Source organism: Bufo gargarizans, chromosome 3 (assembly GCF_014858855.1).
Source record: "Bufo gargarizans isolate SCDJY-AF-19 chromosome 3, ASM1485885v1, whole genome shotgun sequence".
In the NCBI taxonomy this organism is placed as follows: Eukaryota; Metazoa; Chordata; class Amphibia; order Anura; family Bufonidae; genus Bufo; species Bufo gargarizans.
In genome coordinates this window covers 517,812,654-517,835,889 of record NC_058082.1, presented here as the reverse complement: position 1 = coordinate 517,835,889, position 23,236 = coordinate 517,812,654, and the positions used below count along the sequence as shown (strand labels likewise).

General features: G+C 44.1%; 1 protein-coding gene across 5 annotated transcripts in view; it reads left to right on the top strand.

Annotated features, from left to right (window-relative positions):
• The window catches only part of CDKL5 (cyclin dependent kinase like 5), a 402,014-nt gene that overhangs the window by 84,403 nt on the left and 294,375 nt on the right, over positions 1–23,236 (top strand). For all 5 annotated transcript variants that reach the window (XM_044284001.1, XM_044284003.1, XM_044284000.1 and 2 more), the window contains exon 2: positions 11,649–11,689. The gene's annotated coding sequence lies outside the window, so the exon portion shown is untranslated. The remainder of the gene's footprint in view (positions 1–11,648; positions 11,690–23,236) is intronic.

The window sequence follows — 23,236 nt, the reverse complement described above, 5'->3', positions numbered from 1 at the left end:
AGAGGCAGTGGGGTGGCAAAAGGGTGAAGGCGGACCACACCAAACGGCCCACAACTGTTCCCCCCGGAGCACCCCCTTGTGGCAATCTCCCTTGCCAAGGGGTAGGTGTTCCACAGTCTGGTGCTTTTTTTAGGAAAGTGCGGATGATAAAAGAATTGTCATTTGCAAACTGTGCCGTACCAAAATGAGCAGGAGCGTGAACACTAGCAACTTCACCACCAATAGCATGATCCGCCACATGGCATCAAAGCACCCTAATAGGTAGGCCGAATGCCTGGGTCCACAATCAGTGTCTGCCTCCTCTTCCTCTGTGTTACGTGCTGGCCAATCCCCTGTCCAAGACGCAGGCACAGATGCCTCCCGCCATGCACCTGGACCATCGCAAGCACCATCAGCTAGCACATCCACTTCTGTGTCCCAGCGCAGCTTACAGATGTCTATACCCCAGGCCATAGCACTAAATGCGCACCTTTCCAAATTGCTGGCCCTGGAAATGTTGCCATTTAGACTTGTGGACACTGAGGCTTTCCGCAGCCTGATGGCGGTGGCCGTCCCGCGTTACTGTCCCCAGCCGCCAATATTTTTCACAGTGTGCAGTCCCAGCATTACACCAGCATGTGTCCCGTAACATCACCCGTGCTCCCTGACGAACGCAGTTATTAAGTCCACTTAATGACTGACACATGGACAAATGCTTTTGGCCAGGAACGCTACATTTCCCTGGCGGCATACTGGGTGAATGATGTGGAGGCCGGGTGTGAGTCGTACCCTGGGATGGCACAGGTGCTACCAACGCCAAGGATTGCGGGCCATACTTCCATCAGGGTTTCCGCCACCACCTACGTTAGTGGCTGCAACCCCCCCCCCCCCCCCCCTTCTCCTTCTCCGCCTCCTCCTCCACTTCCACCTCTGAATTATCATCTTGCAGCACCAGTCAGACATCAGTCAGTAGCTGGAAGCAGTGTAGCACTGCAGTGGGGAAGCGGCAACAGGCCGTGCTTAAACTTTTCTGCTTAGGTGACAAACAGCACACCGCCGCAGAGTTGTGGTAGGGGATAAGGGACGAGACTGAGCTGTGGTTCTTGCCACTCAACCTACAAAGTGTCTGATAATGGCCCTAACTTGGTGGTGGCTTTGGAGCTCACACACATTCCATGCCCACATGTTCAACCTAGTGGTGCAGTGGTTTCTCAAAGCCTACCCCAATTTTCCTGAGCTACTGGTGAAGGTGCGCCGTGTGTGTGCCCATTTCCGCAAGTCATCAACAGCTTCCGCCGGTCTGGCAACGCTGCAGCAGCGCTTGCAATTGCCAGCTCACCGACTGTTGTGCAATGTGAGCACGCGCTGGAACTCTACGTTCCATATGTTGGCCAGGCTTTGTGAGCAGCAGAGGGCACTAGACTACCAGCTGCAACATGGTCGTCGCCTTTCCAGTCAGCTTCCGCTCTTTACAAGCAACGAGTGGGCACTGATGTCTTACCTCTGTGAGATTTTACACAACTTTGAGGAATCAACACAGATGGTGAAGGAGTATGTAGCAGACCGTGTCAGCGTGCTCAGTGATCCCTTTGTGCCTTACAACTATTGGGTTTCCAAGCTGGACACGTGGCACGAACTGGCGCTCTATGCCTTGAAGGTGCTTGCCTGCCCCGCTGCCAGCGTTTTGTCAGAGTGTTGTAATAACTGATAAGCGTATCCGTCTGTCAACTGAAAATGCTGACGGCTGACTCTTAGGCCTCATGCACACGACAGTGTTTTTTCACTGTCAGTGATTTGGCTTCAGTGGTCAGTGTCGGATTTGGCTTCAGTTGTGTTTCCTTGTGTCTTCCTTTTTTTTTGTTTGACACAGGGAAAAAAAGGAAGGTTAATGAAAAGTGTAATTTTATTGCACCAAGGTCTTGTAGAAAAAAATGGACACGGAAGCGGACACTGATGACATACCAGTTGTGCATCCGTTTTTTTTTTGACGGACCTATTGACTTGAATGGGTTCGTCCTCCGTTTTCCACTGACAAGAATAGAACAGGTTATATTTTTTTGACAGACTGGAATCACGGACGTGGAGAAAAAACTGAGGACTATCAGTTTTTTTTAACAGCTCCATAGAAATGAATGGGACCTCCGCTAAACTGTGATAAATGGGGGAACGGACACGGATGCACACAACGGTCGTGTGCATGAGGCCTTATACAAATGAACAAGGCCTGGATTGCCCCTGACTTCTCTACTGCACCAGAGGAAAGCGGCTGAACATAAAGGCACTCTAAATGTGGCTTTATGGTGTATTGAATACACTGTATTCCCATGCACCCCTTTTACCACTAAAAGGATATATGGTTCAATCTCCCTTTTCTTGTCCTCCTACTCCATCATATCAACATGCTTATTAAGCTGCCCTCACTCCTACTGTTTTAGAGGGTCAGCTCACCAGCAGGCCCTCACCCATAATGTTTTTGAGGGTCACCAGCAGGCCCTCACCCATAATGTTTTTGAGGGTCACCTTCAGGCTCTCGCCCATAATGTTTTTGAGGGTCACCAGCAGGCCCTCGCCCCTAATGTTTTAGATGGTCAGATCAGCAGCAGGCACTCGCCCCTAATATTTTAGAGGGTCAGCTCGGCTGCAGACCCTCACCCATAATGTTTTAGATGGTCAGCTCAGCAGCAGACCCTCACCCCTAATGTTTTAGATGGTCAGATCAGCAGCAGGCCCTCGCCCCTAATGTTTTAAATGGTCAGATCAGCAGCAGGCACTCACCCATAAAGTTTTAGAGGTTCAGCTCAGCAGTAGGCCCTTGCCCCTAATGTTTTAGATGGTCAGATCAGCAGCAGGCACTTGCCCCTAATGTTTTAAAGGGTCAGCTCAGCAGTAGGCCTCGCCCCTAATGTTTTAGAAGGTCAGATCAGCAGCAGGCCCTCGCCCCTAATGTTTTAGAGGGTCAACTCAGCAGCAGACCCTCAGTCCTAATGTTTTAGAAGGTCAGATCAGCAGCAGGCCCTCGCCCCTAATGTTTTAGATGGACAGCTCAGAAGCAGACCCTCAGTCCTAATGTTTTAGATGGTCACATCAGCATCAGGCCCTCGCCACCTAATGTTTTAGATGGTCAGATCAGCAGCAGGCACTCGCCCCTAATGTTTTAGATGGTCAGATCAGCAGCAGGCACTCGCCCCTAATGTTTTAGAGGGTCAGTTCAGCAGCAGGCCCTTGCCCCTAATGTTTTAGATGGTCAGATCAGCAGGCCCTTGCTCCAAAAGTTTTTGAGGGTCACCAGCAGGCCATCAATCAATTTATGTGTAATTATCATCAATTTATGTGTAATAAAGGGTGTATTGTAGTGCCGGTTCCTTGTTATTTTTGACAGCCATTTCACTTAGTGCATAGGCTTTATGAGTGTAGGAGTCCCACTACCTGAACAATTGTACCCTCCTTTATGTGATATATAGGTTGTATCGGAGTGCCTCTTCCTTGTAATTTTTGGCAGCACTTGCACTTTATATACAAGTAAATATACAGGAACGAATGTTTCCTAACAATTTTTCCTCTAAAATCGATTTTCGACTTTGGTTATGTGTGTATTATTGTCAGTCTGTAAAAGTGGCGTACTATTCGGGCAACATTGTTCCCAGCAGCGACCTGGGAGTCCAAGATGCATCCAGACATCCTCCCCGTGCTGTTCCCGAACCATTTCAGTGGTGTTTCCATCAATTTCTGACCTTTTCCTATGAACCAGACACCCTCCCCTCTTCAGAGCAGGGGGTGCCTGGTTTAATGCTCGGGTTCTCCCATTGACTTCCATTGTGCTCGGGTGTTCGGTAGAGCACCCGAGCATCCCGAGGTGTTCTACTCGAGCACCCGAGCACTTTGGTGCTCGACCAACACTAGTTGTTAGCCAAGATACAAGAAGTCTTCATGTACTGTGTTATTTCCAAGCAGTGCTGAAATCTTTTCATAGTAACATGCTCAAGCATGAGCTGAATGATATGCTGGTTTCAATTTACTTGATGTACAGTGCTATAGGGCTTCTGCCAGTCCCAAATCCTCATTATGCTCCATGGATGGACACAGCACATCTCCAGCTACTGCTGCCCTAAATTCATAATTGACAACCGCACATAATACAAATTCCTCTATAGTCTGTTTTTTATCCACTATTCAATAGCATTTCAGATTCAAACATAAGAAATCAGGAAGTATAAATGCTTGATTGGTCCTCTTACGTCAAGTTCTTAAAATGAACTTCAGCCATGACACAACATTCCCGTAACACGGCCAGTCCCCTGTGGGAACATGCCCTAACAGGACTTTACAAGGGACCAGGAGCGGATTGGCATTAGACCCTACAGTGAAATTTCCCATTAGGTCGATGCCCAGGAGGGCCACCCAAGCCCTCTTGATGGCCGCAGGCCAGGTAAATAATGATCTGATGCTCAACGGTCGCAGGTGTCTTGAACTCAACTGTATTACTGTCCTCCTGATGGTGATACATATTTTAGTATTTTGTGCTGTACTGTGTTATTTGTTTCTGCGCTGCACTACAGTATTGTAGGCTCCGTCTACTTAGGTCGTTTCTGCTTACTTGTTTTGGCCTGTCTTCTGTCAGTTTGAATACTTTTTAGGTTTTTTTTCCAGGGTCACTTTAAGTTCCCAATCCGCCCCTGCAAGGGACAATCATGGGGACCTTTGTCTGGTCCATAATGCCTTCCCATATGCGGTGCTGCAGTCAGGTTTGATCACTACACTGAATAGGTTAACTCTCCAGAGGCAACATCCGATCCTGGATGTTGCATCTGGAGTGCAGTTCTGAATTACAGCTGCCCTCTTGCCAATTATTTTATGGGCCCTGTGGCAGTGGCCATGACATCACCTTGGCATAATAGTACAACTGTTCCTTAAGGGGTATTTCCATCTGGGACATTGTAGGCATATCGCTAAGATCAATGTCAGATAGATGCAAGTCCCTTGTCTGGGACCCACTCCTATCTCCAGAACAGGACCCTCAAACTAAACAGAGAACAGCTGGGCATACGCAGTCACCCTCTGTTTACCACTAGGTAGGCAACGATGGCTCAACTACTTCCATCAGTCCTATAGAGGTCAATGGAGAGGCAGCCAAGCATGCTTGGTGTGCTCTCCATTTACCGCTATAGAGCTTCTGAAAATAGCTAAGAGCGCTTGCTCAACTATTTTTGGGATTCCCATGAAGATGACTGAAGAGCACACTGCGCATGCTCTGTGCATTCTCCATCATTTCAGGGGGCACCATTCTCCACATCAGGCATGCTCAACCCGCGGCCCTCCAGCTGTTGCAAAACTACAACTCCCAGCATGCCCGAACAGCCTACAGCTATCAGCCTACAGCAGGGCATTGTGGGAGTTGTAGTTTTACAACAGCTGGAGGGCCACAGGTTGAGCATGCCAGCTCTAGATATAAGTAGGTCCCAGAGGTGCTAGCTATATGTCATCAATGTCTCAGATGGGCCAAACCACTTTAACTACAAAAGGCATATTTGCTGGTGATTTTATATGCTTCTTCATACCTGCCTTTATTTACCATGCTTTACGAGCAGTGATGGTCATCACAATGACTACTTTATGACTGTATGCCTCTATGCTCATGGTAATTTGTTTTTAAGCCACAGAGTCGTCCCAGAGGACATGGCAGCAGACACGACAATTACAGCTAATAATTAGGCTTTAATTGTTGCCATCAAAAAGTAATTTTGTTTTATAATGAGCAGCACTTACAGAGGAACAAATAGACAAAATATTCCTGTTACTGTATCTGACTGTTTGTAATCTGTTGACTTCACAGCAGTAGTTCTTTCATGCCGCTGGTATTGCTGAAGCTGGGGTTTGCTTTCATTATTCAGGCACTTCATAGGACCCACACGAGGCACTAGGTCTATTCCATTTTAACTTTTTTTTATGTTTCCGATTTTGGTTTATTTTTATTGGTAACAAGTAGATCACAGTTTTAGTCAATCTTTAGGGTTTCTTAATGTAGTTTTGGAAGCCAAAACCATATCTGTCCTTTATAATTTCTCTACTTTGATGTTCCACTCCTTATTTTGGTTTCCAAAACTGCATGCAGAAACCTGACCGTGTGGCCGTACCCTTACAGAACATCTTCACTTATAAGGCTTCATGCACACGACAGTGTCCATATTTCGGTTAGCATATAACGGATCTGCAAAATATAAATGGCTTCCATGTGCATTACCCATCAATAGAAAGGACCACAATGCTGACCAGAGTAGAACATGTTCTTTAATCTGCAGGTCAGTCAGATGGATCTGCCAAAAATACAGATGCGTGCTTGGCCCCATAGAAATAAATGGTTCAGTGTGCTATCTGCAAGAAATGGGGATAGTACACAGATGAAAAATGCGGTTGTGTGAATGAGACCTGACACTTAAAGACTCGTGCACCAGTCTTAGTAATAACAGTCAATTGTTTGGGATGCGCCAAATTTATTAAGAGAACACTTGTTAATCATTTTTTGCGCCAACCCCCGATCCAAACTGCGGCTGACTTTGAAATTTACACCGGCTCAGAGCTGGCAGAGATTTCAGCAATCATTTATAGCAGTTTTCTGGCATAAATTGTAGTAAAAAAAAAAAAAGCAGGCTGATGTGGCCCAACCCCATCCTGCTCCCATATGGCCCCTGATGCAACCAATTTAAAAAGAAAAACTGAAGTGCATGATGATGCATGATGATCATAGGGCCTATGATACATCTAGCCCTAAGTCGATATTCACATGTGACAGATTTGCAGTAGAAGTTTCTTCCACTGTTCCCTTCATCTGGACATTTCATTTTATTATTGTCAGTTCATGGTATTTGCAACATTATATACCCAGTCGGGTGCCCGGCACATGACAAGCGTACTGTCGAGTCGTTCTCCCCTATGTCCCCCCATTCCCAACCAAATAAAGACACAGCAACACAGGTGCCACAGCAGCCATTTTATTAAATAATAAATAACATGAATAACCAATCCCAAAGGCTTTCCCACCTAAAGGCCCTCCCAAGGAACACATAAAACACGGGGAGGGTCCTTGGAGCCCCGCAACCTGATGGGTGATTGCCCCGGCCCTCAATTAAATGAAATTACCTCTAGCCGGTAGAGGCAGAAAACGGTAACCATGGGCAACAAACGTGGGCAGATACCTGACATATCATGACCCAAATTCCAGTACCTGGGGAGTCCAGAGCCCACTTGGCTCCCTCCCCACCACGCCAGATTCACCATAACCACCAACTCCAAGGACCCACCACCGCCCCGGCCGCTATGACATTCGAAAACAGTCCTTGCTTGACCAAACCAAAATCCACCCATAACCACTCTGCCATAATCCAAGAACTTCAGTCACTCCAGGAAACCAAACCACCTCTTGAAAAACGCAGCCCGAAGGGTGGGTGGGCGGGGGCTGTTTCAGATCTGCCGTCCCCTGCAAAATGGCCCCTTTCCCTCTCTTCCCACCCCTTTTAAAACCTTAACCCCCTCCCCTAATGCAACGCCCACACTTAACCTACCTAATAACCCCATAAATCCCTAACCGCTTCACTCCCTCCAAGCCTCTGTCATGCCAGGCCTCCCTCAGGCTTGCAGCCCTAGGTCCGGCCTGTACTTAAAGTCTTTTCACCATGCAGCAACTTTACTTGGATAAGTAAAAATACGGCAGCTTTATTCCATGACAAATTTTTAACTTTTTCACATGGAAATTCCATTCTGCTTACTCATTTCCAGCAATGTGTTCTTCATCTGAATGAGACGCCTATGTATATGCTGCAGAGACAACCTTATTCGGATTATTCAGCAAAATGTCTGCAACATACAGTACCTTTGTATCTTGCTTGTCATAAGGTGGATATAGATGTGCAGATGAGCAGTCTGCTGCTTTCTCAGTGGAGGTGAAGAGTAGTGTTGGGCGCGAATATTCAAATAGAGAATTTTAATCGTGAATATCGCCACTTCGAGAATTTGTGAAGATTTAGAATATAGTGCTATATGTTCGTATTCTCGAATATTCTAGATTTTCTTTAATTAGTAACCTCCCTTCTTGCTTGTAGGCCAATAAGAAGGCTGCAATGTCTTTGTCTAAGCTTAGCAACATCCCTAGTAACCAATAGGAGCGTTGCCTACCCCTTAATATATAACCTCCCCAGCAGCCATTTTCTGTAGATTTATAGAGTTCTGAGAGAGACAGCAGTGTCATTGCTCTGTGATTTACTGTTTAATTACATTAGATAGTTAGTTAGCTTATATGTATAATAAAGATAGTTAGTGGGAGCAGTGGCGTAACTAGAGTGTTATGGGCCCCAGTGCAAACTTTGGATTTTTACAAAGAGGCAGCAGATTTTCTTTACACTAAACCCAATGCATGGCTACACTCACCCAGTCCTAACAAAATCTGGTCCTACCTCATTCAGGGTGTCGCTGGCATCGGCGTGACGTCCACTGGATCCAAAAAATAATAATCACATAAGGAAGGGATGGTGACTGAGCTATGCCAATGTATAGCAGGGTAATCTAGGGCATTTCCCCTAAGTGCTACCACACAGTGCTAATGCCCACATTGTGGCCCCTCACAGTACTAATGCCCATCTTGTGGCCCCTCATAGTAATTAAGCCCACCTTGTGGTCCCTTCAAAAATAGTTATGTCCTTCTTGTTGCACCTTCACAGCAGTTATGCCCACCTTTGTTCCTGTCACAGTAGTTATGCCTACTTTTGTGCCCCCTCACTGTAGTTACGCCCAGATATGTGCCTCCCTCACAGTAGTTATGCCAGATTATGTGCCTCTCACAGTAGTTATGCCAGATTATGTGCCCCTCACAGTAGATATGCCCAGATATGTGCCTCCCTCACAGTAGTTATGACAGATTATGTGCCCCTCACATTATATATGCCCAGATATGTGCCCCTTCACAGTAATGACAATTTATGTGCCCCCTCACAGTAGTTATGTCAGATCATGTGCCCCTCACAGTAGATATGCCCAAATATGTGCCCCTTCACAGTAGTTATGACAGATTATGTGCCCCCCTCACAGTGGTTATGCCATATTATGTGCCTCCCTCACAGTAGTTATGCCAGATTATGTGCCTCTCACAGTAGTTATGCCAGATTATGTGCCCCTCACAGAAGATATGCCCAGATATGTGCCTCCCTCACAGTAGTTATGACAGATTATGTGCCCCTCACATTATATATGCCCAGATATGTGCCCCTTCACAGTAATGACAATTTATGTGCCCCCTCACAGTGGTTATGTCAGATCATGTGCCCCTCACAGTAGATATGCCCAAATATGTGCCCCTTCACAGTAGTTATGACAGATTATGTGCCCCCTCACAGTGGTTATGCCATATTATGTGCCCCCTCACAGTGGTTATGCCATATTATGTGCCCCACAGTGGTTATGCCATATTATGTGCCCCCTCACAGTAGTTATGCCAGATATATGCACCTCACAGTAGATATGCCCAGATATGTGCCCACTCACAGTGGTTATGCCAGATTATGTGCCCTCTCACAGTAGTTATGGCCAGATATGTGCCTCCTCACTGTAGTTATGTCAGATATATGCCCCCTCATAGTAGTTATGCCAGATATGTGCCCCCTCACAGTAGTTATGCCCACAGCCCCCTCACAGAAGATGTTGCCCCCAGTCTGCAGCTTTATGGGAAAAAAAATACAAAAAAACACATACTTACCTTTTTCCCTGATGACGCGCTCCCACACTCACATCACACTGCTGGCTGTGCTGGAAGCTGATTCCCAGGCCTTCAGCGCTTGCTTCTCCCACAGCCAGCAGCACAATGTGCGGCCAGCAGGGGGAGCGCGCAGAAGAACAGTGAAGCAGGGAGCGGAAAGCACTCCCTGCTTCACTCTGGAGACGAGAGCCCGGCAGTGACAAGAACTGCCGGGGGAGCGAGTACTCCCCCCATCCCCCATCCATCCTCACTCTGCGCCCGGGGCGCATACTACACACATTTGAAGATTTGAAGAGCGCTCTGACGGGGCCCGGCATTGTCACTGTACTTTATACCAGGCCCCGTCAAAGCGCTCCCATTACAAGTGAGTGCAGCGGGCCCCCTCTGCGACCGCTAGATAGTCAGTGTAGGTTAGATTGATCTATAGTGTAGCTATATATGTTCTGCTGTCCATACTGTGATAGGTTCTGCTGTCCATACTATTATAGGTTCTGCTGTCCATACTGTGATAGGTTCTGCTGTCCATACTGTGATAGGTTCTGCTGTCCATACTGTGATAGGTTCTGCTATCCATACTATGATAGGTTCTGCTGTCCATACTATGATAGGTTCTGCTGTCCATACTGTGATAGGTTCTGCTGTCCATACTGTGATAGGTTCTGCTGTCCATACTATGATAGGTTCTGCTGTCCATACTATGATAGGTTCTGCTGTCCATACTGTGATAGGTTCTGCTGTCCATACTGTGATAGGTTCTGCTGTCCATACTGTGATAGGTTCTGCTGTCCATACTATGATAGGTTCTGCTGTCCATACTATGATAGGTTCTGCTGTCCATACTGTGATAGGTTCTGCTGTCCATACTGTAATAGGTTCTGCTGTCCATACTATGATAGGTTCTGCTGTCCATACTGTGATAGGTTCTGCTGTCCATACTGTGTAGGTTCTGCTGTCCATACTGTGATAGGTTCTGCTGTCCATACTGTGTAGGTTCTGCTGTCCATACTGTAATAGGTTCTGCTGTCCATACTATGATAGGTTCTGTTGTCCATACTGTGATAGGTTCTGCTGTCCATACTGTGATAGGTTCTGCTGTCCATACATACATGCTACAGACATAGTGCTGTGATGTCACAAGTTAACAACAATACTTAGTGCACCAATCAGTAATATGTAGTCATACCTGCTAAAATGTGAAGTTGCACGTATTGTGCAAAAATATGAGCATCATTAATTGTCGATTTGCGCAATCGCGAATATATTGGAGCACTGTACCTGCATATAAAGCTATTGTAATGTTCAGCCATGCCAACCATTTTCTTCAGTCTCAGGAAACTTCTAGCAGCTTGAAAAATGTAGCAACAGTGATCCACGCCTGTATTGTGCGCGCAATACGCACATATTACATTACCGATTTTCGCTATTAAGAATTTGCAAATATATGGCGAATATTTTCCCAAATATTCGAGAAATATCTCAAATTCGAATATTGACCCTGCCGCTCATCACTAGTGAAGAGTTGTATTTACATGCCCCGATCACCTCCACAGTATGAGGGGGATTGCTACTGCGTTAACAATTGCTGCATTATTTCTGGGGAGCAGATGACTGTTGCCCAGAAACGATAATTTGCTTGCCTGCACTAACAATAGTTTCACCCAATGTGGAGTGCTTCGCTCGTTCATTGGGTGATTCGCTGCTCCTTTTAGATGGGCAGATTGTTGGGAACGAGCGTCCGCAGGCTCCTGGTTGGTAGATTAGTTGGTGCACACAGCATTGTACCAATTCTCTGTTTATTATTGTAAAATTATCTAAATGAAATCAGTGTCTGAAATTTTTTTATGCTTATTTTTTTTATGAAATGTACATGTATCTTACTCTCACAGTCCATGAAATACAAAATCTGATTGATACCATTTCTAACCTACAGGTGCAGCCAGCATGGTGTTTTAAGACTCACAATTGAATTGAGTAAGTGGATTGGATTTTCATTTTCTCTTCTCCTGTCTTTCTCTAATCAGATTTGCTCTAGTCCAAATTAATTTCCTTCATATATATTGGATGCAGATTAAATCAAGTACAGTACCCGATATACTAAATAGCACATACGTTCCAATGCTGCCAATTTTAAGGCTATGACAGGACATAGATAGATGTACTACATTTACATATCTGTATAGCATATACTGTTATATAGCTCTCTATTAGGGCCTATGCACACAGCCAAGGACATTTTTGAGGTATGCCTTTATTTTTTATTAGATTATTTTTTTTTTACTTCTTTACAAATGTCCTATCCTTGTCCACAAAACGGCTGCGGAATGGACTCATGGATGAGGACAGCACACGCGTCTGTGCTGTCTGCGTCTTTTGCAGCCCCATTGAGATGAATGGGTCCGCATGTGATCTGCAAAAAAAGCGAATCGGATGCAGATCAAAACTACGGCCATGTGCATGAGCCCTTAGTTTGGGGTGCGACTTACCTTACTATATGTTAGCTACATGTTAAGATGCACTGGGGCACACTTAGTTCTTTGTTATGCCAGGGTGTGACTTACTGTATTATTTGTTTGCTATCAGTTAAGCAGGAAAGTTACTCCCTTTATTTGTTATCTGTAACGCATAGGAGTGCCTCACTTTATTTGTTTGCTACCTGTTAAGCATAGGAGTGCCTCACTTTGTTTGTTTTCTATCTTTTAAGCTGGGGTGTGACTTGCTTTAGTTCTCTGTGGCTGACGCGTGCCTTACTTTATCTGTTTGCCCCACCGCCTAATTACGTTCAGTACAGGCTCCTGTCTAGAATCCCTATCAACAGTGGAGTGTCTTCACAGGTCCTGTTATATCTAGTAAGGGAACTGCACAGAGAATAGTGTAGTTCCCAGGTTAGAAAGGGAGATCTGCCAGGACCTGTGATTAAATCATCCTCATCATCACAGGCCCTACACCATCTAGTAAAGGAATTGCACAGAGAATGGTGTAGTTCCCAGGTTAAAAAGGTGCATCTTTTAGGACCTATGACATCATCACAGGTCCTTCAACCCCCAACAGCATGGAGAAGAATCGCACAATAAGTTCTCCATTGAGACTAGAATGGAGTGGTAAGAGGAGGTCCTCCCCGTTTTTCTTCATTTGCCATCCCATTCCTTCTTTTTATTCATATCTCACTCATATATAGTGCTGCAGACAGTTACAACTCACAGTACCTCATCTAACTCACACAGTGACTATCATGTATAACTGACCACATATATCTGTACTTACTGCATCTATTATACCTTGTACCTCTCATATCAGTACACTACTCTAAATGCTATAATATAGTGCAGTGTGTACAGATACATAGTATATACATCAGTGTACTGTGAGGTACAAGGTATAATAGATGCAGTGTGTACAGCTATATAGTATATACAGCAGTGTACGGATATGAGGTATGAGGTATAATAGAAGCAGTGTGTACAGATATAAAGTATATACAGCAGTATAATGATATATGAGGTATAATAGATGCAGTGTGTACAGATATATAGCATATACAGCAGTGTACTGATATGTGAGGTACGAGGTATAATAGATGCAGTGTGTAGAGATATTAGCATATACAGCAGTGTACTGATATGTGAGGTATAATAGATGCAGTGTGTACAGATATATAGCATATACAGCAGTGTACTGACATGTGATGTACGAGGTATAATACACTGCTGTATATGCTATATACAGACGTGGACAAAATTGTTGGTACCCTTTGGTCAATGAAAGAAAAAGTCACAATGGTCACAGAAATAACTTTAATCTGACAAAAGTAATAATAAATTAAAATTCTATAAATGTTAACCAATGAAAGTCAGACATTGTTTTTCAACCATGCTTCAACAGAATTATGTAAAAAAATAAACTCATGAAACAGGCATGGACAAAAATGATGGTACCCCTAACTTAATATTTTGTTGCGCAACCTTTTGAGGCAATCACTGCAATCAAACGCTTCCTGTAACTGTCAATGAGACATCTGCACCTCTCAGCAGGTATTTTGGCCCACTCCTCATGAGCAAACTGCTCCAGTTGTGTCCGGTTTGAAGGGTGCCTTTTCCAGACTGCATGTTTCAGCTCCTTCCAAAGATGCTCAATAGGATTGAGGTCAGGGCTCATAGAAGGCCACTTTAGAATAGTCCAATTTTTTCCTCTTAGCCATTCTTGGGTGTTTTTAGCGGTGTGTTTTGGGTCATTGTCCTGTTGCAAGACCCATGACCTGCGACTGAGACCAAGCTTTCTGACACTGGCTAGTACATTTCTCTCTAGAATTCCTTGATAGTCTTGAGATTTCATTGTACCCTGCACAGATTCAAGACACCCTGTGCCAGACGCAGCAAAGCAGCCCCAGAACATAACAGAGCCTCCTCCATGTTTCACAGTAGGGACAGTGTTCTTTTCTTGATATGCTTCATTTTTTCGTCTGTGAACATACAGCTGATGTGCCTTGGCAAAAACTTCGATTTTTGTCTCATCTGTCCACAGGACATTCTCCCAGAAGCTTTGTGGCTTGTCAACATGTAGTTTGGCATATTCCAGTCTTGCTTTTTTATGATTCGTTTTCAACAATGGTGTCCTCCTTGGTCGTCTCCCATGTAGTCCACTTTGGCTCAAACAACGACGGATGGTGCGATCTGACACTGATGTTCCTTGAGCATGAAGTTCACCTTGAATCTCTTTAGAAGTCTTTCTAGGCTCTTTTGTTACCATTCGGATTATCCGTCTCTTAGATTTGTCATCAATTTTCCTCCTGCGGCCACGTCCAGGGAGGTTGGCTACAGTCCCATGGATCTTAAACTTATGAATAATATGTGCAACTGTACTCACAGGAACATCTAGTTGCTTGGAGATGGTCTTATAGCCTTTACCTTTAACATGCTTGTCTATAATTTTCTTTCTGATCTCTTGAGACAGCTCTTTCCTTTGCTTCCTCTGGTCCATGTCGAGTGTGGTACACACCATATCACCAAACAACACAGTGATTACCTGGAGCCATATATATAGGCCCAATGGCTGATTACAAGGTTGTAGACACCTGTGATGCTAATTAGTGGACACACCTTGAATTAACATGTCCCTTTGGTCACATTATGTTCTGTGTTTTCTAGGGGTACCATCATTTTTGTCCATGCCTGTTTCATGAGTTTATTTTTTTACATAATTCTGTTGAAGCATGGTTGAAAAACAATGTCTGACTTTCATTGGTTAACATTTATAGAATTTTAATTTATTATTACTTTTGTCAGATTAAAGTTATTTCTGTGACCATTGTGACTTTTTCTTTCATTGACCAAAGGGTACCAACAATTTTGTCCACGTCTGTATCTGTACACACTGCATCTATTATACCTTGTACCTCACATATCAGTACACTGCTGTATATACTATATATCTGTACACACTGCATCTATTATACCTCATACCTCACATATCAGTACACTGCTGTATATGCTATATATCTGTACATACTGCATCTATTATACCTCATACCTCACATATCAGTACACTGCTGTATATACTATATATCTGTACACACTGCATCTATTATACCTCATACCTCACATATCAGTACACTGCTGTATATACTATATATCTGTACACACTGCATCTATTATACCTCGTACCTCACATCAGTACACTGCTGTATATACTATATATCTGTACACACTGCATCTATTATACCTCATACCTCACATGTCAGTACACTGCTGTATATAATATATATCTGTACACACTGCATCTATTATACCTCGTACCTCACATATCAGTACACTGCTGTATATACTGTATATCTGTACACACTGCATCTATTATACCTCGTACCTCACATGTCAGTACACTGCTGTATATAATATATACCTGTACACACTGCATCTATTATACCTCGTACTTCACATATCAGTACACTGCTGTATATACTATATATCTGTACACACTACATCTATTATACCTTTTACCTCACATATCAGTACACTGCTGTATATACTATATATCTGTACACACTGCATCTATTAAACCTCGTACCTCACATATCAGTACACTGCTGTATATACTATATATCTGTACACACTGCATCTATTATACCTCGTACCTCACATCTGTACACACTGCTGTATATGATATATACCTGTACACACTGCTGTATACTGTTGTACACAAGCCTAATAGTGCAGCTGCTATCTTCACTGGTATAGAACTTTGCATATTCCTCAATGTATACTATTTTCAGTAAGTTGGATATCCTTGTGACTAGTCCTAGAGATGTTCTTCCAGTTGACCTGTGATTTATGTGACTATTGTAATGCTTGTGATCTGTAGTGATTTTATGGCCCATCCAGATCCTTCGCTTTGTTTGTTTACCTACATGTAGCATCTCTTCTCATGTCCCTTCCTTCAGTGATTAATTGATTAATGAGCTAAATTACCCCTAGTTCTGTGATCACACTTCCTATAAATATAGACACAGTCTAAGGGGAAGCACTCGCAGGGGTCAGCACGAGCCAAAAGCACCATCTCTGGCAAAGCACCATTTTGCCCAAGCACTTGGCAGTTAATTATGGCAGTTAGGCAGGGCAGGAGTCGGAGATGCTGTGTGTACTACTCAAACAAAGTTACACACAGCACAGGTATGATACGATATTGTTTCACTCAGGCTCTGGCTGCTCTTCTCATCCCTATGGCTGTCTACTTTCAAAATCAACCACACTGTCCACCCTTTGTCCCTTCTCTCCACATCAGTCCCTTCCTCCTTCCCTCACCCTTGTTCAGTTCGCATACACTTTATACCCTCATACATCATCCTCCACGGTGTAGCATAGAAAACACCAATATAAATATTTCAACCACTTGCTGTCTCTTTCTGTTCTCCTGCTACTAGCTGCAGGGGATATTTCACCAAATCCTGGCCCTCCGTCTGTTGCTAACGTCTCATCTGCCACACACAGAAACCCCCAAAATCTGTTTAATGTTCACTGCACATTCTCTCCAGTCGGTTCGTAACAAACTACCCACAATCTACGATTTCTTCCTCTCACACTCTCTGAACTTGCTAGCCCTTACAGAAACATAGCTTCAACCCTTTGACACTGCTTCTTCCGCTGCCCTATCCTATGGTGGACTTCACTTCTCTCATACCCCCAGACCTGGTGACAGGCACGGTGGAGAAGTAGGCATGCTACTTTCTCCACAGTGCACATTCAGGTCATTCCCCCTGTACCCTCTCTCACATTCCCCTCTTTTGAGGTTCACACCATTAGACTCTTCTATCCATTCCTGCTGGGAGTTGCAGTTGTCTATTGTCCTCCAGGCTCCCCCCACCAATTTCTGGATCACTTTGCAGCTTGGCTTCCTCACTTCCTATGTTCTGAATCACCAACTCTTATTATGGGTTATTTTAATATCCCCATTGATGATCCTAGCTCCCCATCATTCTTTCTTTAACCTCCTCTCTTGGCCTATCAAAACTTCCTTCCTCTGCCACGCATGAACAGGGCAATATACTTGATCTAGTATTCTTCCGTCACTGCTCAGTCTCAAACTTTAGTAACTTATCCTTCCCACTTTCTGACCACAATCTTCTTTCATTTACCATAAAGACCTCTCACTTTTCTCATGGCAATCCTACTTTTCACACTTACAGAAACCTATACACCATTAATTGCCAGCAACTTATTAACACCCTACAACTAGCTCTTACCCCAATCACTTCCCTCCCCTGTCCAGACTTGGCTGCCAATCATTACAACCAGACCCTCAAAACCACCCTAGATGAAGTAGCTCCAATTTCAATCTGACCCTCTCAACGCAGAACACGGCAACCCTGGCAAACACCTGAAACACGTTTTCTCCAGCGCTGCTCCAGATGTGCAGAATGCTTATGGAGAAAATCGCGAATATCAGCAGACTTCCTCCATTATAAATTTATGCTCAAAACATACAATTCGGCTCTCAACATTGCCAAACAAAAGTACTTCACCTCTCTCATCTCCTCACTCTCAAATAACCCAAAACAACTCTTTGACACTTTTCATTCCCTTCTAAGCCCTAAAGTTCCACAACCTGTCACTGACCTCTGCGCTGATGGCATGGCCACTTACTTCAGGGACAAGATTGGCAGTATCCAGCAGGAAATAATCTCCCAGTCCCCAAATAATTTCAATCCTCCCCCCTCCAATTCCTCCACATGCTCTCTCTCCTCTTTTGACCCTATAACAGAGGAAGAAGTCTTCCGGCTTCTCTCTTCTTCTCGACCCACGACCTGTAGCAGTGATCCTATTCCATCACACCTCCTCCTGTCCCTGTCCTGGGTCATCACTCACCTAACTGCAATTTTTAACACTCTATTATACCCCCACTACTAAAGAAACCATCTCTTGACCCGAACTGTGCTGCTAACTACCGACCTGTTTCTAACCTCCCCTTCATCTCTAAACTCCTTGAACGTCTTGTCTACTCTCGTTTAATAAGCTATCTCTATGCAAATTCTCTCGCCTTTCGCCCTCTTAACTCGACAGAAACCCCTTACTAAAGTGTCTAACAGCAAAAAGAAATGGTGACTATTCTCTACTGATTCTGCTGGATCTCTCTGCAGCATTTGATACTGCAGACCTTAAACGTATTCTTGCTTTGGGGCCCAGTGATTTCTATGTGCGCCTCTGAACAAAATCAACCATTATAATACTGTGTGGCCTGGTCAAAGGAGCAGAGTTCACTATGGGAATTAATTCTCCCGCTCGGAGTGTGTTTCACGTATATATACGTATATACGTATATATAGTGAAATATTTATGTATTATATCTAGACAATCACACCAAAACTGACAAGTGTGAATATAGCCTAAAGGAGTACTGACAACAACGGCAAACAAACACAGCTTGTTGTCATTTATTAGTACCTTGTCTGCTTCAGCATTCTTTTCAAAATGCTACAGGTTTGGCGTACATGCATTCTCTAATAGACCCAATTTGTTACTGAGTTTCCTACTACCCAGTGTGTTTGCTGACATGATTAACTTATTACCTCTTAATGACCAGGATATTTTGGGCATCATCGATCAGGCACAGTGGGTGAGATTTATCAAACTGGTGTAAAGTAGAACTAGCTTTGTTGCCCATAGCAACCAATTAGATTCCGCCTTTCATTTTTGACAGCTCCTTTGGAAAATGAAAGGTGGAATCTGATTGGTTGCTATGGGCAACTAAGCCAGTTCTACTTCACGCCAATTTGATAAAGCTCCCCTTATGTTCTTATTATATGAATCTCTGCCCCACTTGATGCCCCCAGTGATCTTTTTAGCCTTGCCCGCAGCTGCCTAAAAGGGTATTCCAGTTATGTAAAGTTATCCCCTATCCATAGAATATGAGAACAGGGACCCGTACCCTATGGAGCCCCTTCAATAAAGCATAGAAAAGGCCAAGCTGCTCACAAGAGTGCTGCTTCCTTCTCAAACAGCTCATCAGTGGGGGTCCTGGGCGTCTGACCCTTACCGATCAGATACTGGTGGCCTATCCTGAGAATAGGTCCTCAGTAACAAAATCTCAGAAAACTCCTTTAAGTTTATTATTAATTAAAACCCTAATGATGGATATATACGGATGCAAATGGGGAGATAGTATCACGTCATATCAGGGAGATATCATTCTGCACTTAGTATATACAATATAGGAATATAAACCGCGTTCTGCTGTACATATGCATATAGATACTAAGCAAATTGTAAGTAGGAATTTTACAAATCTTCATCCATTTGCTGCATATCCTTCCTGGAGATATTTTATTACATTGTGTTTCAATGTTAAAATGCTGAATTAAGCTGTTCACAGCATAAATAGCTGCAAATGTATATCCCATTTACAAGTAAAATGACTGTATATGAATAATGTAAAGTTAGAGAATACTTCTCCATATAAGCCCTCAGCCAGCACTGCCTATTATTGTTGCGGCGTCATTTTTTCCCAATGTTGCCTCTATGAGAACAGAAGCGTAGGACGAAGAACTTGGTTTTCTCGCTCCAGCAGCAGCCTTCTGAATATGAGCTCACATTTGGATCACGTATTTTGAGCTGCAGAAATCTGTTAAACAATATCCTCTTCTAAACACTGCAGAAAAGCATCTTGTTCTGCTGTGTTACTGGTCATGTCTCTACGCCAACCTTAGGACACGGCTTTCCAGAGGTGTAAGTGGTGGGTTATTAAAAATAGAATTTGTAAGTACGATGCAGAAGATACATTAACATGTAACTGTGGTTTTAGTTGATTTTTAATATAGTGTAGGGAGAGGGATGTTAAACATTTTCGAAATGTACTTCATTAGGGAAAGATATCTCTTTGTTCTAGAAAACATGGTGTAAGAGTCTTCTTAGCAAAGTTCTTAGGCTACTTTCACACTAGCGTTCGTCGGTCCGCTCGTGAGCTCCGTTTGAAGGAGCTCACGAGCGGACCCGAACGCAGCCGTCCAGCCCTGATGCAGTCTGAATGGAGCGGATCCGCTCAGACTGCATCAGTCTGGTGGCGTTCAGCCTCCGCTCCGCTCGCCTCCGCACGGACAGGCGGACAGCTGAACGCTGCTTGCAGCGTTCGGGTGTCCGCCTGGCCGTGCGGAGGCGTGCGGATCCGTGCGGATCCGTCCAGACTTACAAGGTAAGTCAATGGGGACGGATCCGTTTGAAGATGCCACAATGTGGCTCAATCTTCAAGCGGATCCGTCCCCCATTGACTTTACATTGAAAGTCTGGACGGATCCGTACGAGGCTATTTCCACACTTAGCTGTTATATGCTAAAAATAATGCAGACGGATCCGTTCTGAACGGAGCCTCCGTCTGCATTATTATGAGCGGATCCGTTCAGAACGGATCCGCCCGAACGCTAGTGTGAAAGTAGCCTATGTGTTGCTGAGTCTGTCTTCAGTTCTACTGAGCGCTGAAGATACCTGTGTGCTTCCTTTTGTCACTACCCCAGTCCCTGACTGTGCCCTAACTATCTGTGTCCATATCAGGTGTCTTCAGGGCTCAGTAGAACACCAAAGACTGAAGACACTTTTTAACAACACGCAGCACTGCTCCTCACACCCTCTCTCTTTAATAAAGTATATAACAAAATTGTTTAAGATCCCTGTCCCTATACAATATTAAAAATAAACTGATACGACCGCTACAATTTAAATTAAAACTGCATATAGACCATATTTTTATGGTAGTTAATTTTTGCATTTAGTGTGTATGCACGTGATTGTTAGTTCCACTTTTTAAGTATAGGATGGAGACCTTTATTATGGTATACGAAAAGGCCTTCCTTAGAAGACTCCTCATCAGACTCCTCCTCAGTAAGAGGACAAGACTCCTCAGCAGTGCAATGGTGCAGCAGACTTATCATCCAACATGAGCCACTATGATATATCTGGTGCTGTTTTAGACCTTCTGAATTAGCTTTGCCCTATTTACATGTTAAATCTGCCCCACAATGTAATGGAGACAGAAGCCCTTACACTGTAAGCAAGCTGCAGCGCAAGATTACTTCAAAATGCTTTACTAACCTTAAAAACATAATGGAGTTAGAAGTCGGAAACGTATTACTAACGCCATAGTTCTTATCTTTTTCCTGAATAAGTGGAAAGTGGAACGCTTCCTTATTAATTATAATGGAGATGTTAATTAGAATAGGGTTTAAGATCTAATCTGGAAAATTCATGTATTTGTTAACTGATTTGTCATTTGTGACTCATAGAAGAGCTTGGAAATATCATGTGGCAGAGAATATCTTGTCAGTGTTTGAAGGCCACTCTTGTCAATCACAATAGAAAAAAAGACTTGTATGGAACATGAGTGGGAATGCATCAGACCTTGTCTACCTCATATTACTGTATATATTTAATGTACCATCTATATATTTAATGTACCATCTATATATTGTAGTGATGTGTACGGTATAACTGCTGGAAGGTGTGTATATCCCATCCAGATACCTCAGCGGGGTGATATACTGTAAATAAAATCCAGAGAGCTGCAGGGTTTTCATCAAAGTGTAGTTTTCTGAAACAGTTTTGTTTACATTTTGTTCTGGGCTGGATTTTATTTGGACTGGTGGATAGGTTTGGTAGTGGGATCTGCCAGTCCACACCATTCCAGTCCGGGTATTGTCTTTTACCTCAGGTCATCGCAGGTGAGGCCTGCTGTAATCAATGAGGGATAAAACCAGCCCTCTGTGTGTCAGTCTGGGAGAGAAAAATTGGAAACAGAGATCTACAGAGGCTCTGTGTGGTCTCAGCCAGGAGGGCTGAGGGGCCACGAGGCTTTGTAAAGCCTAAAGTTTGGGGGGCCCATCGACGCCTAGGGAAAGAGGGTCGCACGGTCAGAGTCGGGAGAACTTCTGGACCATCTCCCCCCAAGGGTGCTGAATGGTTTCAGACAGGAGGGCTGAGGGGCCACGAGGCTATGTGAAGGCTGATCTTTTCCCTGTCTGGACTTGTGTCTGATGAGCAGACCTGCTAAGGCTTGGAGCCTTAGGGCAGTGCCCTAAGTGGAAGTGCCTAGATGGGCAGGTGTTTATTTGATGTTTATGTGGGTGCTGAAGTGTCAAAATAAAGCACCAGTTTGGACATTAAATCCTGTTGTCTGCGAGGAAGTCTGGGATTGCGACCCCCTGAGAGAGAGAGCGATCCCTCATAATGTATAAAGAAGAACGTATATATGTGTGTATGTATGTTCCGTGATCACTCAAGAACGCAACCATCGATTTCAACTAAACTTGGTATACACATCCCTTGCTACCTGGAAAGAAATCTTGTGGGGGCCACAGCTCTCTAGAACGTACCGTTCCTGAGATATTCCCAAAAAACATTGCTAACCTGCATTAGCCTATACAAGCCTGCAAGTCTTTCTCTTCATATCCCAACTGCCATACAAACGGTCACATGTCCCTTATCAGCCAATAGAAGCTCGCAGGCCATTAATCTCCACATAAACACAGTTTTACTCCAGGTTTCCATAACAACCCAGCTATTTTTCTTCACTGCTGTAGGTCAGCTTTAGGCTATAGGGTACAACTACACTGCTACATGTGTTGCGCGACAATTCTTATAATGATAGTCTATGGTGTTGCACTGCGACATGTGACATGCTGCGACGCGACAGTCGCAGAAAAATTCATCTTGAATGGATTTTTTTCAAATGTTGTATCGCAGTCGCAGCATGTCGCATGTCGCAGTGTGACACCATAGCCTATCATTATAAAAATTGTTGAGACAAAATGTTGCACGACACATGTTGTCGTGTAGTTCTAACATTAAATGGGCAGGGCGCTGTAGAGGTCACTGTTAAAGGGGCGAGCACTGTAGAGGTCACTGTTAAAGAGGCGTTCACTGTGGATGTTACTGTTAAAGGGGTTGTCCGGGTTCAGAGCTGAACCCTGACATACCCTTATTTTCACCCCGGCAGCCCCCCTGAGCCTAGCATCGGAGCATCTCATGCTCCAATGCGCTCCCGTGCCCT